The 16,943-nt window shown below is 46.3% G+C and overlaps 1 long non-coding RNA gene across 1 annotated transcript; it reads right to left on the bottom strand.

Annotated features, from left to right (window-relative positions):
- Positions 1 to 755: 755 nt before the first annotated feature.
- On the bottom strand, positions 756 to 12,620 carry LOC118670236. Its single transcript, XR_004972259.1, has 3 exons — positions 12,490 to 12,620; positions 2,881 to 3,037; positions 756 to 913 (listed from the first exon to the last, which is right to left on the bottom strand). It is a non-coding gene; the product is annotated as an uncharacterized LOC118670236 (long non-coding RNA).
- Positions 12,621 to 16,943: the final 4,323 nt, after the last annotated feature.

The raw sequence follows: 16,943 nt of genomic DNA, 5'->3' as shown, positions 1-16,943 counted from the left end.
GGGAAAAACAATGCCCACACCCCCAAAATATCACGGTCACCTACCTGAGTCCTACTCTGTAGCGCCCTGCCTTGGAGGCTACACGGTGCCCTTGAGTCAGGACCTGCACAAGCCTTTGCAAAGGCAGGTAGGAAGCCCTGAGGGCATTGAGGTGCCAGAGCAGAATGGAAAAAGCACCCACCACATGTCTCCCCAGTTGACAACACAGTCTTCACCAGCTGGGCTTCCTGTTTGGGGACCCCCGAACTCCCCTGGGAGCCCATTGTGCTGTGCTCTGCCCCCTCCTACTTCCCTGAAACCAGGCATCCCTCCAACCTCTGACATCACCCCCCCTCCCCTGTCCCAGAATTGCCTCTCCTCAGCCAAGAGCCTGAACCCCCGCTCCCTCCTCCCTGGGACGCCTCTAAATCCCTTCAGAGGCATCTCTTTCAGGAGCTTCTGAGAAGAGTGTCATCTCTCAATGGCTGGAGAATATATTAAAAATTCTTGATAACAATGCTTTACTCTTAAATACAAAACCAGCCCTTTCAAAGGCCCCCTGAAGGGCCCCTAGAACATGCCATGACTATAGAGAAGGAAGCATTTTATCCCCGTGATTTCTTTAAGCAGAGAAACACCCAATTGATTGGGCCGCCTAAGTGTGAAATCATTTGCACAGCGGGCCTGCGGGGGTCAGCCACGGGCTCCCCAGGCCCAGATCAGGCCCAGATCAGGCCCAGCCACCCATAATCACTGCCTCTCCTCTCAGACTTAGTTCATTAGTGTGCACAGCGCTGGTAGGGAAGGGCACCAAACTGCCTCATGCCTGCGAATTAATTGTGTGCTCACAGATTAGCAGAAACATCCACTTCGGCTCTGGAATCTTCCTTCTGACAACCATGGACATCCAGGCCTGGCTTCTGCGATCTTCAGACTAAAAATGAGACAAAATAGGGATGAGTGAATCAGAGCTAGACTTGGACTACCAAAGAGCTAGCTGTGTGACTCAGGACTATTTACTTAACCTCTCTGAGCGTCATTTCCCTGTCTGTAAAATGGGAATACAACCTCCTAGGTACCTACTAGTACCTCTTAGGGTTGTTGTGAGGACTAAATGACATAAGGCATGTACAGCAATTGACACAGCGCATGTCACGTGGTATGTACTCAATAAATTTCAGATATGGTCACCAGCATCAGCTTCTTCATTATGCCTCTAAATTTGACCTCAAGACCCTTTGAGTAGAAGGAGCCTTCCCTGTATCCTGCTTATTATCTGGGAGGGTTGGTTAAGGTAAGTAACCACTGCCATGAGCACTTTGGAGAAATGTCTCTCCTAGAGTTCTTTTCATGGGGATCCAAAACAGCTTTGCAGAAAATGGGCTCTCATAGCCAATGAGACTATACGTCACTGGAGGTGTCCTAGCAGGAGATCACTTATGACCTGGGATAGGAGGATTTAGCATGGCCAAGGGCATCTGAGCTCCCTTCTTCCTACCCCCTACACTCCGTGTGACTCTGGGAATGGTAGCTCTGCATAAAAGTATCAGCCCATTGGGGCCATTGCTCTTTTTTCCATTCATTCATTTTTTTATTGAGTGCCTACTAATGCTGCACTAGGTACCGGGGAACTTCCCATGGAGCTCTACTTAGAGCAACTCTCCCAAATTGGAAATGTGAATGACAAGATGGCCCCAGGGAATGAAACTGGAAGAAATTGGGGAGAGATGGGGTTACTGTAAATACAGTGGGAGGGGGAGATCTGTCCTAGAAGGTGATATGGGGTCTGAGATAATGAGAAGACTCCAGCTAGCAAAGAACAGAACAAGATTCCAGGCAGAAAGAACAGCAAATACAAACAATCCCATGGGGTCAAGGAACAGAAATAAGGCCTTTGGGCTGACATAAGGCAGAACACCCTGATGAGGTCCAAGCCCTTCAGTGTCTTGATGGCCATGGCAAGGATATGGGATTTTACTCTGAAGTAGTGGGAAGCTACTGGAGAATTTAAGCAGGGGTGACCTCACTGGATTGACCCAGAGCAAGCATCTTCCAATATGGGACCTCCCTACGTCAATGTCTCTTTCCAATACAGAGAATGTTTCTGCAGGGAGAGCTCCTGGCTGATTGTTCTGCCAGGGAGGGAGAGGGGGATGTTGAACTGGTAGCTGCTGACAGATTAGGATCCTACAAGAACCCTCTAAAATCAGGCCCTCTGCCCATTTAGGAAATGCACTTTGCATGGACCAAATGTAGAAAGCGAAAATTGCTAATGAGTCATGGAAGTCAATGTAGAGGCCAGAATCCTGTTTTACAATGAAATGTGCTTTGAAATGCTGGGGATATATTCCCAACCGAGTCCTGAGTGTTTGGGAGGCTTTCAGCTCATGCGAGCTGCAATGAAGGTGGCCCTTATCAGTCTGCGCTGGAGCTGCCTTAATTAGACCCAGATTCTCTATCTTTAAATTGGTCTTACATCAAAGCTAGAGTTGTAATTGCAGGTGATGCATTTGTGAGCTGCATTGTCATGTAGAATACGGCTGCCATCAGGTAGTGTTGGGATTATTGAAAAGCAATTTGCAGGGAAGGTCTATGGGGGAAATACAGTTCACCTCACTAAGCCTAAGAAAAAAGAAAAAGAAAAAAAAGCAATAGATAGCTCCAGGTCTTGGGGAAAACATGTTTAACAAGAGCTATTTAAAAAAAAAAAAAGACCCTTCAGCATTTTACCACCTCTGTTTTGCATGCACATCTGGCGTAAGGCTCTGAGACACATGGCTGTTAAGGGCCATGTTGTTAGAGGTCATTGCTGGCCTGCATTCAGTACAGTCCTGGGAATTGCTTGTGGGGTTATAAGAGATTATCAGGAAAGTTCAGGAGGCAATTTTTGTGGCTACTCACCAATTGATTTCAGGTTTACAAGGTGCTCAGAGAAGATGCTTGACTTGATGTGTTTGTTTTGAAGGCAAGTTTTTTGTGTGGTCAGATGCCCAGTCTTAGGAGAACCTCTTCTTGTCAGTGAAGGAAGGTTGCCACTCAGGACCACATGGATGGGTTCCTAGATTTTGAGAAAGTGGGGGGATTTGTGAGTAGCTAAGTCTCGTGAGAGAGAAGAATATCTTAGAACTTAGAAAAGGCCACTCAAGTTAAAGGGTCATTCAACTTCCAAAGCAGAACTTCCAAAACTTTTGGATGAAACATCACAAAAGGAGACATGTTCATTTCATTATCCACTACTGGCATGCATTTCTTTGTGTATTAGGATATCCAAGAAGAGCGTGTAGGATCTAGTCAAAGAGAGGATTTCTGGGATTCTGCCTACTTAAGTGGGATGTAGCAAACTCCCCATACCCTGCTCTGATTGGACACAGTCGCTGCTGAATTAGGGTCCATGCATCAGATCTCCCAGAAAATGTCCAGAGAAACTTAAGAAACCCTCTACAATCTCTCCCACTTTTCCTTTATCATCATTCCAGGAGCTACTTTGTTGGTCATGATACACGAAATCGTTTATCATGACCAACTCTGATCCTTGGGGTCATTAATGGAATTGTAGTGTCTACAGCCCACCCAAACAACTGGTCACTTCTGGGGGTGAGGTGGGGGTAGAGAGCAGGAGGCAGCCACCTGTCAAAGGTATGGAAACAACTCCTTTATGTGGCTGAATTTTTTTCACATTTCATCTGTCCTGGTCCCTGGGGAGGCAGGCAACCTCTTGCCTCTTAGATTGGAATAATGTTCCTGGGCATGAAGGCAGTTTTATCTCTGAAGAGTTTAGGCTTTGGGAAGGCGCGGGGGGGCCGCGGGGGGAGGGGGGGGGTCAAGTTAGTCACCAAGGGCAGGGAATCCAGGCCTTCACTCCAAACCACATTCACTTTTCTAATCGAACTGGCTCATATGATTCCAATTATTTTTCCATCGTCTCTGAGGGCAGCAGGCCATGGGGTAGGCTGATGACCTGTGAAATTTCAATTTAAAGAATGAAACTGGTTTTGATTTATTAAAAAGCCAGCCATTCCTCTGGTTCTGTGTGGATGTAGAGAAGGCAAGAAGAGCTGCCAAAGGCTGGGTGACATCTGATGAACCCCGTCTCCCAGCCTTGGCAGCCCCTCAGGCCAAGTCTCTATGCCCAGGGCGTGCGGAGAACTCTCTTCTGACTTGCTGGGGAGGTGGCCGGCAGCCACAGAGCCACATGTGGCTTCCCGACAATGTTGCATGCATGCAACCTACATGGGGCGGTGTGAGGCCCGTCACCATAGGCGTCCTTGAAGATGCAGGTTTGTCAGAGCAGAAGTGACTGGGTGAGTGTCTGTCCACTGTGCTTGACCTTCACCCCTTGCTTCCTTCCTCTCCTTTTCCTGGTTGATGTTGTTGAATATGGTGTCTGTGGGTTTCTAGGTTGGTGTGTAGCTACCAAGAGCTGCTGCACTTGGTAGAACTTTCTTCTTTGTTCTCTCGAACTCCTGCATTGACTCGTCGATGAAATAATCCTCATGGCCTCTAATTTCTTTTCACCCTCCCCATGGGAACTGACCAGTTTTTTGATTAAATGGACTCAGTGTATGCATACATCCATCAACATGGATGGATCTTAAAAATATGATCCCAAGTTTTTTAAAAAAAAGAAAAGAAAAGCAATTTTCAGGGAGTTAGATAAGACGCTGTGATGTACAGAAATTAAACATAGATGTATGCCCGGTTTGGCTCAGTGGATAGAGCGTCGACCTGTGGACTAAAGGGTCCCAGGTTCGATTCCAGTCAAGGGCACATGCCCAGATTGTGGACTCGATCCCCAGTGGGGAGCGTGCAGGAGACAGCCAATCAATGATTCTCTCTCATCATTGATGTCTCTATCTCTCTCTCCCTCTCCCTTCCTCTGTGAAATTAATAAAAAAATATTTTTAAAAAACATAGATGCACATGGAAAACAAAAAGGTCACATTAAACAATGAGAAGAGCTGCCTATGGGAGGAGAGCAATGGAAATGGAAAATATGGATCAAATGAAAGAACTAAAATGAATGAATCAATCAATCTATCAACAATGATAATGTGCTCTGAGCTGAAGAGTGTGATTATCTTTACACACTATCCTTCGAGTAAAGGATATAACAAAAAGCAATGTAACCTTGGTAATCTCCTAATGCTAGACCTGAGGCTCAGGACCCAAGTGGTGCCGTGGCACCAAGATGACCAGCTCAACCTGAGTCCTTCCATGTCATGGCTTCACATCCAGATGCAAGGGACCCTCCATGAGAAGACAGGAGCCATGCTCCCCGGGCACACACCTTCCAGAGGAGAAAGCACCAGAGGGGGCTGCTTTCTCCTCTCTGACTGTGGCCCCTTCTCTCCCACCTTGTTATGGGGCCAGCAGCAGGCTGAGTGTCATTTTCACCATCTGTAAATGGCGTGATGCCAGTACCCCTTATAAGGCTGTTGTAAAGAACGAATGTATAAATGTCTGCTCGGCTCTCGGCATAGTGCCTGACTCACGGTAAATGCTTGCTGTTATGATCATAATCATAAGAATACTTGCTAAGAATAAGAACAACGAACATTAGTAATAATGATAATAATAAATCATAGGGAGCATTTTCCTCGTTCTTGTGTATGCCTTGCTCAGAAGGTCCGTTTTTTTGGAATTATTCTAAAGACCCTAGTGTCCAGCTCAATAACACAAAATCAATAAAAATGAAATTTTCCAAGATTTCTGTTATCTCTCAAGTCTCCTGAGGATCCTCCAAGGCTGGGCCACAGGAAAGGAAGCCCTGGCAGTCATATCAGACATTTCAGTGCAAGTGATCTGAGTCCAGAATCTCAGCCAGAAGGACAAGTTGGAGAGAGACAAGGCTAGCGAAGCTGAGGATGAGGCAAGACTAGCTGGTGACCGGACGGCATGTGGGGGCTGCCTGCTCATTCCTAATGGTGTCTTAGAGGTTTTAATTGTCCAAAGTACTTCAATCCCTGCTATCTCATTTGCGTCTATGACACTCTCCTGAGGAGGTGTAGAATTCCCATTTTACAGATGGGAAAACTGAGATCTAGAGTGTCCCAAGCCCAGGATGAACATTAGTTGTAGACCTGAGCCTAGAACTCAGGTATACTGACTCTCAACCAGGGCATTATATAGTGACTAGTGGCCCGGTGCACAGATTTATGCACATTGAAAGGAAATGAATTAAAAGAAATATTTTAATATTGCTATTCGCCCTTTCTCTATAATAGAAATGTCAACAAAAACAACCAAATTCATAATCGACGATGACAGATCGAAACACACACATGCTATTGGTGCCAATGAGAGCTTTATATGTATCACGCATGCAAAAGTCATCGTATATTTTTAAATTGCCAGTGCATGTCATATGTACCAGGTGGTCGGTCCGATGGTCAGACGGCCTTTTATATATATATATATATATATAGATAATGATGATAACAATAATGGCAATTGTTACTCGCAAGTGTCTATATTAGCCAGGCACTTTTTTAGGGATATTTATATTTCGTCTGATTTTTGCAATAGGCCTATGTTGCCGATGCTGTTAGTCCTCATTTTAGAAACTAAACAGCTAAGGCACAGAGAGATTAAGTAACCTCCCTAAGGTTGCACAGCCTGGAAGTGGTCAAGGCAGGGCATGAGCCTGGGTTTGCATCACTCCTTTTACTATCTTTTGCTGCTGTGCTACTGCCTTGAGGACCAGGCTCTGCTGCTTTGGGTCCTCTCAAGACAAGAAACACCTACAGACCCAAGGGTGGGTTAGTGCCCACCCCTTAATCCCAAGATTAAGGAACAAAGTCTTGTGCCATTGGGCTCTGGAGGGAGAGGTGGCTATGGTTTCTGTAGCAAAGGACTCTTCTGAACTTGAAGCCCTGGCCAACCACAGATCTCTCTGCTGTACACAGGACTCATCCCACGTTTTCCTGGGGGCCTAGGGAACTTTTCAGAGTGCCAGTACCTTATTCAATGCCTGGTGCCCCTTTTGTTGACTATCTGGGGTTCACTGGAGTTCAGCCTGCCACTGAGGCCTCTCCCGCCACCAAGCATATTTTTACTTGGCATCTGCTCGTTACTGGAAAGTCCTTGTGGTAGAAAGAGGGATGTGGACTGGGATTGACAATGGATAAAATTTAGAGCATCAGGAGGACGGGGAAAGAGTGCTAAAAGAGGAAAGTGGTGCTGGGGAAGGGCGAGGTGTGATGGGGTTAGAATGGACACCAAGTTTGGCTGGAAGGGAAGAGGAGATGAGCCAGAAGGTAGGCCTAGAATGCCAAGAAGTGCTTTAGATTTTTTACTTTCTTTGCATTTCCCAAAGCCTGTGCAGTGGAACTCCGGGTAAGTGCCATGCTAAGAGGGGCTCTGGGAGGAGAAAAGTCTGATCAAATAACTCTTGGAAACACTGGGTTAAATTCAATGAAATGCTTTTCTGTACTGCAGGATTTATCAGAGCCTTTATAATAAAAATGTATACTGTGAATCTTCACTGGGGGAGGATAATGCATGAGCATTTCCAAAATTTATTCTATCAATGAACCCATTTTTTTCAAGGTGAAGTTTATGGGATTAGTTTAACTGAGCAGTCTGAAATTGCTTTCCCATGAGTGATTTGGGAAGGGAGCCACTGAAAAAGCAATCCAGTGTTGGTTTGCTGTGAGGCCTGCATCAGCCCCTACCCTCCTCAAACCCTTACCATGGCTCCCTTAACCCCTACTGATGAAGGCTGAGTTCTATGCTTAGTTTTACCAACCTTGGGAATACTTCTGCTTGGTAAACTGCAGTAGGACTCCAATCCTTGACATGTGGGCCTTTACAGGAACCAGGGCACTGACTCTCATTCCAATTTTGAAATTACTATACCAGTCAATGGTTCTAAAACACTTTGAGGTCACGAATCCATTTGGAAATGTGCTGGACGCTATGAACTCTGTTCCCAAGCCAGGGCGGGGAGAGTGGGGGAGTCATAGGATCATAATACGCAAACAATATTAAGGGATTTTCCAAACCTTTTGAGACCTATCTAATGGAATACCTTCATGCACACACATTGGCCCACTAGTTCTTCTGTTGGGTCAGCACCAAAGTTCTTAGTGCTGCTTTCATTTGGATGCTTAGGTAGACAGCCCAATTGGCCCACTCACAAAATTGGCCTCGTGGCCCATGTATGACCTTTTTGCCTGGGGAATTATACAGACTGGCCAGCTGGAAGCTATTTTCTGGGGTGGTATTGGGAAGAAGCATGGAGAGACTTCTAAACTTGTTTTTAATTTAACATCTTCACCTTTGTTTGGAAGCAGAGAGGAGACAGATGGAACAGTCCATCCAAGAGATGTCTGTGCTTCTTTCAACTTCTAAATTTGGATGGGATGGGTCACCGAGCTGCTTGTGTTGAAGGAAATCAAGCCAAGCCAGTCATCCTGGGACCCCATGGCTGACTTCATGCTTTATTTAGATGAACACTGAGCTTTGCTCTAGAGTGATGGTCTGATGTATGGAGAAGCTTTAATGTGGAGTCTGTCCTGGAGATCCCAGTAGGACACATTTTTCCAAAATGCTTTTCTTCAAGGTCACTTTGAAGATATTTTTTAAAGTATATTGTTTCTTGAAGAGCTGGGACAGGCCTGGTAGCCACCCTCTCTCTGTTTTCCACTTCCCCAATGTCTGTGAGCCTGACTGTTTTCTCTCTCTTTCATTTCAACCTTCTTGTGTCGTTTTATTTTAGGTATTGCTCCTAAGTACCAAAAAGCCAGTTTATAGAGTATTTAAAAAATATAATCTGAAAGTCTTTAGCTTTTAATGTGTGGCTTTGACTCATTCATATTTATTGTGATCACTCAGCTGCTTGGATTTACTGAAACCATTTTCTTTTGTGTTGGTTTTTTTTAATCATATATTTCTATCTCCTCAACTTGCTTTGCATTGAACATAAGGAATGAGAGAATACATTCGGTTGCCTTTTGTCTCATACAAAGGCTACCCATGAGTGCTTCCTTGAACTCCTTAGGAAAGCCTGTCCTTTCTATCCTGAGCATCTCAAGCTCTTTATTTCTCCAAGGCCTGCAGATCTAAGAAAGGAAAACCTGGGTACTAAGCCAAGAAGAGGATGATGTGTTGCACCCTTGGTCTTTCTTCCCTTATAGAAATAGGGGGAATGGGTAAGGGATGAGATCAGAAAGAACAAGAAGCAGAGAAGGTAGCAGCAACTCGCTTTGAGATCTACCAGATGGAGCCAGATAAAGCTTCACAAGCTCAATGGTAGGATTTGGTTCACCAGCTGGGGACCCTGCTTTGGTGACAGAGGGGCTTTAGCCTTCTCCATCCATATGACCGGTAACTCTGCCCTTGCCCTCAGCATCAGCTTTTCTCTCCCAAGACTATGGCTAATGCCCCGGTACTTGGAATACAATCCCATAGCCTTCTGATGTCAGCAACTGCTTTGGTTTCCAGAAGACTCGGCCAGCCCACAGCTCTGCCCGAATCTCCAATGGTTGGCTCAATAGATCAGTGGCCACACACTTGCCCTGAATTTGGCTGGGCTTTGGGAGCAAGCGGTCAGGCCTATGCTGAACAGAGTGTGCGCGCGCGTGTGTGTGTGTGTGTGTGTGTGTGTGTGTGTGTGTGTCCCAGCCTGAAGCTCTTAAAGCAGGGCCTAAAAGGCGCAGCCCATAATAAACAGTTGTAAATTGTTCCATTCTTGTTCCTCTAGCCAGAGGGCAAGTGTTTCTACAGTTCTTTTTAACTTTATTTTTATTGTTGACTCCATTACAGATATCCCTATTTGCCTCCCCTGCTTTGCTGACCTCCATCCAGCCTCTGTCCCCGCTTTCCTCTGGCCATCACCATACTGTTGTCTGTGTCTATGGGTTATGCATGTATATTCTTTGGCTAATGGAGGAGAAAGTGTCCTGATGCCCTTTAATAGCCTGGGTGCTCCTCCCTACTCTGGAAGACCTATGCACACATAGATAAATACAATGGACAGCATGAGGCAGAAGTCTGAAGCAGGGCCAGGAGACCAGGGTCACTGAACTTGCTTATGTTGAGGAGAACCAAGCTAAGTTAGTCATCCTGAGACCCTATGGCTGACTTCAGGCTTATTCAGGTGGACACTGAGCTTTGTTCTAGAGCAATGGTTCTCAACCTGTGGGTCGCGACCGCTTGGGGGTCGAACGACCCTTTCACAGGGGTCGCCTAAGACCATCGGAAAACACATATATAATTACATATTGTTTTTTTGATTAATAACTATGCTTTAACTATGTTCAATTTGTAACAATGAAATTGGGGTCACTACAACATGAGGAACTGTATTAAAGGGTCGTGGCATTAGGAAGGTTGAGAACCACTACTCTAGAGTGATGGACTGAGGCAGTGGCTGGCTCCAAGCTGGGTTGGCCAAATCATAGACTATACACAGGCTGGGCCAAGGGGAGCCTTCACAGCCTCCACACATTGGCTTCAGTTGGGCCAGCCAGAGGGCAAGGCCCAGGATGCAATTTAATGCAAATGACTCAAGACAAGGATTTCTGCTAAAATGACAGTAGGGGGCACAATGGTGTATAAAAACAGTCCTCTAATCTTCAGAATATATGGTATGTGGGGAGTGAGGCATATACATGGACAGTAGAAACAATAGGGGAGCACAGGCCAAGGGAACATCATTGGAAGTGGGTTCTGTGAGCTTTGGAAGTCTGAGAAGGCATACAGAGAATGTATACAGAGAATGGTTAGGATGCCAGGCTTTGGTGCCCCTCTGGGCTTGAATTTCTCTTCTGTTTCTGTTTATAGGTTACGTGACCTTTCATAAGTCATTTTCTTCACCTATAACCCTACCTTGTAGGATTTTGTGATCTTTAAATGAAGTGATATGTGTGAAGTGCTTTGCACTAGGCAGGACATGTAGTAAGTGCTCAATAAATGAATTATTAGTCCTAGAGTAAGTGGTCATTTCAAGGTGTCTAAAGGAAGAGAGAAAGAGCTAGAACAATCAGAGCAAGAAGAGCAAAGAGCATAAAAACAAATTTAAGAAATGGCTTGCCCAGAATTTGGGGGGGGTTGTTCATATGTACAATTAATATTAAGTTATCATTGGCCAGGCAGCATGGAATACAATGGTGAACTAGGCAAAAGTAACCCCTGCTCTTAACTGCCCATTGTGGAGGAAGAATTTGGGAAGGGATCAAAACATTTTGCCTAATCCAAGATGATATTTACGTCAAAGCTGTGCGCTTTGGGATGGAGAGGACACACAATGCACCTTATGTTCACCATGAAATATCTTTGAAAATCTCACCTTCAAAACTTTATTCCTAGCAACTCTGCCATGCAGAGCATTCTATGCAATTAACTGACAACATGGAACTTGCTGGAACTCCCAGAAAGTCCTACAACTTTGAACATTAATTACCATCTAATGGGGGGGAGGGGGAGCACCTAACCTGCAGAATGGTGGATAATGAGGCTGATACCCCAGTATCCATCTGCTCCTCCCCTGAGTAAGAGCAGTGCTGTTTTGTGATTTGACCACAGTTCTAAGGGTAATCCCATCCTTCTAGCAAGTGATAGGTTCAGGAACAAGCATGTGACTCAATTGATGATAGTGCAATATAGGAAGAGATGGACTGGAGGCTTCTAAGAAGATCTTAATGGAGAATATCTAGAGAGTCTCCTGGTAGACATGAGAAGCAAAGCACTTCACCCTGATTGCCATTGCCAGCCGTATTGCAATCATGAGGGAAGCCTGCCCTACGATGATGCCAACTCCATGAGTGGTCAAAGGAAAGACAGGAAGTACATGGGTCCTTCATGATCTAGTTAATGGGCCAGAACCAACTTAAAAGCCCAACTAACTCTAGACTTTCTGCACTTGGTATATAACATTCTTTAGTATTCAGGCCTGTTTGAATGGAGTTACCTATTATTTGCACTCTACCACATCCTAATGGGCACACTTGATAAAAGAGAACCAGGAATTCATTCAAATGATTCTATCTCTAGTTGGCTTTGTCAGGGCTTTGGTCCTCCTCAGAGGGAACACACTCAGCTAAGCCCAATTCCTGCTCATCGGACAGCCTCTAGGACGCTCCCAGGAGCACCCAGTCTTGTGTAGATAAAACCTTACAGGAAACGCAAATTGTGGTGATATCAACCTTTTGGATTAAGTCAGGTTTAATAATAGCAGGCTCTTTCCCAGAGCTTGCTGTGCATCAGGGACATATCTCAGCAGTTTACATACTTTATTTATTCTTCTAATCAGCCCATGAAGTGGCTCTTGCCATTATCTACATTTTGGGGGGAAACTGAGATCAGAGACATTAAGTAAGTTGTCCAGAGATGCACCGCTAATGAGTGGCTGACGATAGATTCAAAATCAAGTAGTTTGGCTTCAGAGTCTGAATTATTTCTCATTTGAGGTGGTTCTACGATCCACAGATAAAAAGTATATAAGGGAAGACGCAGAAATGAGCAACTAAAACAGAACGCATTTGAAATCATAAAATGGGAAAAACACACCTTTAAGATTTCATCCACCTCCAGGGGAGCCACAGCCGGCTTTGGAGAACAGTGTCAGTTTCAGGCAGTTATTCATGTTCCTCTTGCCAGCATCTCACGTCTTCATAACTTCATCTTTCCATCATTTCTCTATGACCATCTCTCTTTTCATCTCCTCATCTGTGTTAAGAACGAGTGAATTAATAATCTACTATCAAACAAATTCTACAACTTCTGACCACGGTTACCTTGGTAAAAATTTTATATTTTTACCTACCACAGAGGCAAAAAAAAAAGAAAAAAGAAAATTCTTATGTGAAAAGGAAGCCCCATGTGATCCTTCCACTCCTCTGCCAAATGGCTCAGGCTCGCCCCACCTTTTTTAATTTTGCAAAGCATTTGTGTGTGTCTTCAATGGAACACGGACAAGCCGGATCATGGGAGGGGAATCTGGCTTGGCTGTGGGGTGGGCTGCAGGTGGTTGGCGAGGCTGGCCAATGGGAGAGACTTCTTGGAACAAGCCTGACAAGTAACCGCTGGCCCAAGCCGAGGGCCTCATCTCCCTCCAGCTCAGGCCCCAGGTCACCAAAAGGAAATGCATTTAATTTTCAAATCCCTCCCGGAGCCAAAGAGAATTCCAGCAAAACAGCCATAAACATTGAAAGAGTCTCGTCTGATTTAGGAAAACATTCCACTGGATTTAAAATGAAATATCCTGTGACTAATCTCATGTAAGACTGGGAACGGGGCTAACTGTTCACGCTGGTGGTCAGCGAGGGGACTCCGGGGGGAGGCCTTGTCCCTCCCACGCACCACTGTGGGAGCAGCAATAAATCAGCCGGGACCGAGTTTTCAAACGAGGATTGGGAAGGGCTCGCTGTTTGATCCTCGAGACCCCTTCTTCCCAATTTGTCACTGATTTCCCATCAAGAAGAGTTTGTGAAACTGAATCCCCCATGCAATTCTGGCACATTGTAAGCCAGTAAATAAAACCCAAATGTTAATTCTTCTGAGCACGGCGTTCCCTGCCAAGAAGTGAATAATGCTCTGTGAAGGAAACAGCATCATGCATCCTTGGATGAGGAACAAGAAACAGTGGGGCAGAGCTGGGGAGCAGGGAGTTGTGAGGCAAGGAATGAAACCAGAAAGGGAGATGCAAAGAGGAGAGGCAGAAGGAACAAAAGTGCCTTGGAAGATAGTTGCCCTGTCTCCCTGACTTGAGCTCCTGAAGGCCAGCACCAGGCACCGACAGTAACAAATCATTTGGTTCCATGTGCCTGAACAGTAAGGAGTACCTTCCACATGCATTCATTTCCTCCTCACAAGACCCTAGGAGGCAGGTTCTTCTGTTATCCCCACTTACAGATGGAGAAACTGAGGCTCAGAGAAGTTAAACAACTTGCCCCACAGGACAGAGAAGGGCTGGGGCACTTGGTGGGTATCAGAGCCGACGCAGCCCCATGGTGCTGTCCGCCCCAGAGGAGAGGCGGGAAGTGTGGGTGGAGTGACCAACCACCCCTGTGTGCCAGGACTGAAGGGACTCTGACAGGCAGGTCTTCCAGGTAACACCAGGAACGTCCCAGCCAAACTGGGACCAGTTGGTCACCCTGTGTATGGGTGGTCTGACCAAGTGACCTCCTTAGGTGTTTATGTCAAGAGCTTCTGCAGAAAAACAGACATTGGTGCCTGTAGCTCTGTCTCTATAATACGAAGTACCAGCATCCTATTTCTTGCCTATAGGGCACCCCCCCAAAATACTCTCCCGACACATGACAAGCTAAGGAAGGAATAACAATGACACATGCTACTGTTGCTGAAAAGACCAAAAGTTCCCCTTGGAACCATCTCCCAGCAAAGACAGGAGGACATCGTCTTAAATTCTAGCTCCACAAAGTCTGTAAGTAAATTATGATTTTCCTTATTTATGAACCACCAGGTCATTTTAAAGGTACAGAGGGACTCTTTCTGCTCACCATTGGAATGGTGGAAGGCAGAAGACAGAATTCCTAAGCAGGGGGCCCCCTTCTCATTTCTGGGCCTCACTCTATCAGCAGGGACCTCTCGCATGTGAATGATGCTAAAATTAAGCCTCTGTCTCCTTAAGGAGTCGAGTCAATCTTGGAATCCATCCAATACCAATAGTTCCTACAACAAACAGAGCCGCGCATTTCCAAACAGAGTTTTCACATATGTTATCTGACTTCAGCTCCTGGAGAGCCCATGAAACAGACAGGGCAGATGGGACGAGTTTCATGCTCCATGGTCCATGATTGGGGCGGGGGGAGGGGCGAGTTTGGAAAAAGTAAGCAATTTATGGAAGATCATACCTTTAGGGAGGGGCTGAGTTGGAAATCAGATCCACACCTTTTGAAGCCACATTCTACATGCTCTTCCCAGCACCTTATTCTTTTTAGAGTGGAAGGAGGGAGGGAAGGGTAGAGAGAGAGAGTATGTGAGAGAGACACATTGATGGGTTGCCTCCTGCACATGCCCTGATCAGGCCAGGGATCAAACCTACAACCCAGCTGCATGCCCTTGACCAGGAATTGAACCCTTGACCCTTCGGTGCATGGGCCGACACTCTAACTATTGAGCCAATATCTCTATATTTCCAAAACGGATCGCGGTGCCTGGCACACAGTAGGTAATCGCCTCCCCACCTTGAGCAGAGGGGGCAAGGGAAAGACCTGGCTGCAACACGGACTACACTGAGGTTTGAATCCTAGCTCCACCACCTACCTGTGAAACGCAGGCAGGTCATTTCACCTTTGAGCCATCAGACCCTTCCCAGGCAGAAGTGCAGGTGAAAACACCCTCAGAGCTGGGAGAGCTGCGACCATAGCCGAGAAGGGCTTGGCACAGACTGATTCCAGGTCCCGGGATTCCGGGCACTTCCTTAGCCCAGCCTGCTGGTGGAAATGGTGACCCGAGGCACCAGGCTCTAATCTCTGGGGGCAGGCACTGGACCAGATGCTTTCTGACCTCTGTCATGTTTAACTCACCTCTCCCACCCAAATGAGAGGGAATGCTCTCCCCAGTCAACACATTCCTAGTGTGGTTGGTGACTCCTTCCGTCTGCGCCTGGGGCCAAGCCACAGGTGATAATTAGCTCTCAGAAAGTGGAAGGTATTAACTCCAGCATCTTGAGTCCATTCCAATTGAGATAATTAAGTAAAGCGCCCACAGGTGGATCCAGTTAATGAGGCATTGCCTGGGTTGCCACTGAGCCTGGCAGGCAGCAGGCATGGAGCTGGGGCGAGAGCTGAGCATGGATGACTAAGCCTTGGGCATAACTAAAAGCACAGAGCACGACCCTCTTCTCAGCCCTGGGTGTGTTCCTGCCCAACGTCCCCCCGGGGAACGTGGGTGTGCTGGGCTGGGAGTCCAGGACATGTGCTCCAGGCTGGGTCCTGCCACCGGCTTAATGCATAACCTGGAGCAAGTATCTTCCCTGCCCCAGCTCAGTCTCAATTGTAAAATGAAGGAAACAGTTAAGGGGGCAGCTCACAAAACCGAACAAAGATCTTGGGCACCACTGGACTCCGTCTCGTTCTCTCCTCCTTCCCGCACTGTCATTGCTGGTTTCCGCTGCTCTCTCCTTGGCCTCACGCTGTCCTCCAGCCTTGTCCCCACTTCCTTTCACAGCGTCAGCATCCTCCTATTCACAGCCTTTCAGTGATAGCATAGGAGGTGGGCCAAGTAGGACTTCCTCCTGGTTTCAATTTTGTAAATCCTCCGGGAGGACCTGATTGGTCCAGCTTAGGTTACAGGTTCACCTTGTGACTGATCACTGTGGCTTGGGGTCGGGGGGGAAAAGGGGGTGTGTGGGGGTGGGGGGACAAAAGCATGCACTAATCCAGAGGCAAATCTATTGAGCTATCACCAGAAGCCACCAGCATGGGAATCTTGCACGGTGACAAAGATGTCCCACATGATGACTCTTCCCTCCTCTAAGAAGCAGATTGTGTTCCTTTGTGTGTGTGTGTGTTAGTGCCCTGGAATGGGAATATATATTTCCTGACAGAAATAATGCTAGGAATGGTGTTTATTCTTCCAGACCCGTCTAAGAAGAGGTTGCCTGGGGCCTACATTTTCTCTGTGAAAAATGGAGAATAATAATGGCACCCGCTCATGGGTTGTTGAAGTAAAGAATTCAGTTAGACTCTGTTGGTAGCACACTGCCTGGGCAGCAGTAAGAACTCAATGAACAGGAGCCATTATTATTACAAAGTGATATACCCCTTGTATGTGCTTTAAAAAAATAGTGAGAAAGGTCCCTTATAAAGAAACAAGGGGCCAATTGACCTCTGATGCAAATATACTTATTTTCTTTGTCTCAAGCATTGGTGGGTGTGAAAAGGTGGGATGAGTTAAAGGATAGAGAGAAGATGGTGATGTGAATCTTGGGAGTACTTTTAAGGACCTCAAACAGTGACTGTGCTCTTTGTGGCTAATTTTGCTAGTCACTTTCTAGT

Source organism: Myotis myotis, unplaced genomic scaffold (assembly GCF_014108235.1).
Source record: "Myotis myotis isolate mMyoMyo1 unplaced genomic scaffold, mMyoMyo1.p scaffold_m19_p_15, whole genome shotgun sequence".
Lineage (NCBI taxonomy): Eukaryota > Metazoa > Chordata > Mammalia > Chiroptera > Vespertilionidae > Myotis > Myotis myotis.
This window is presented reverse-complemented; position numbering and strand designations above follow the sequence as displayed.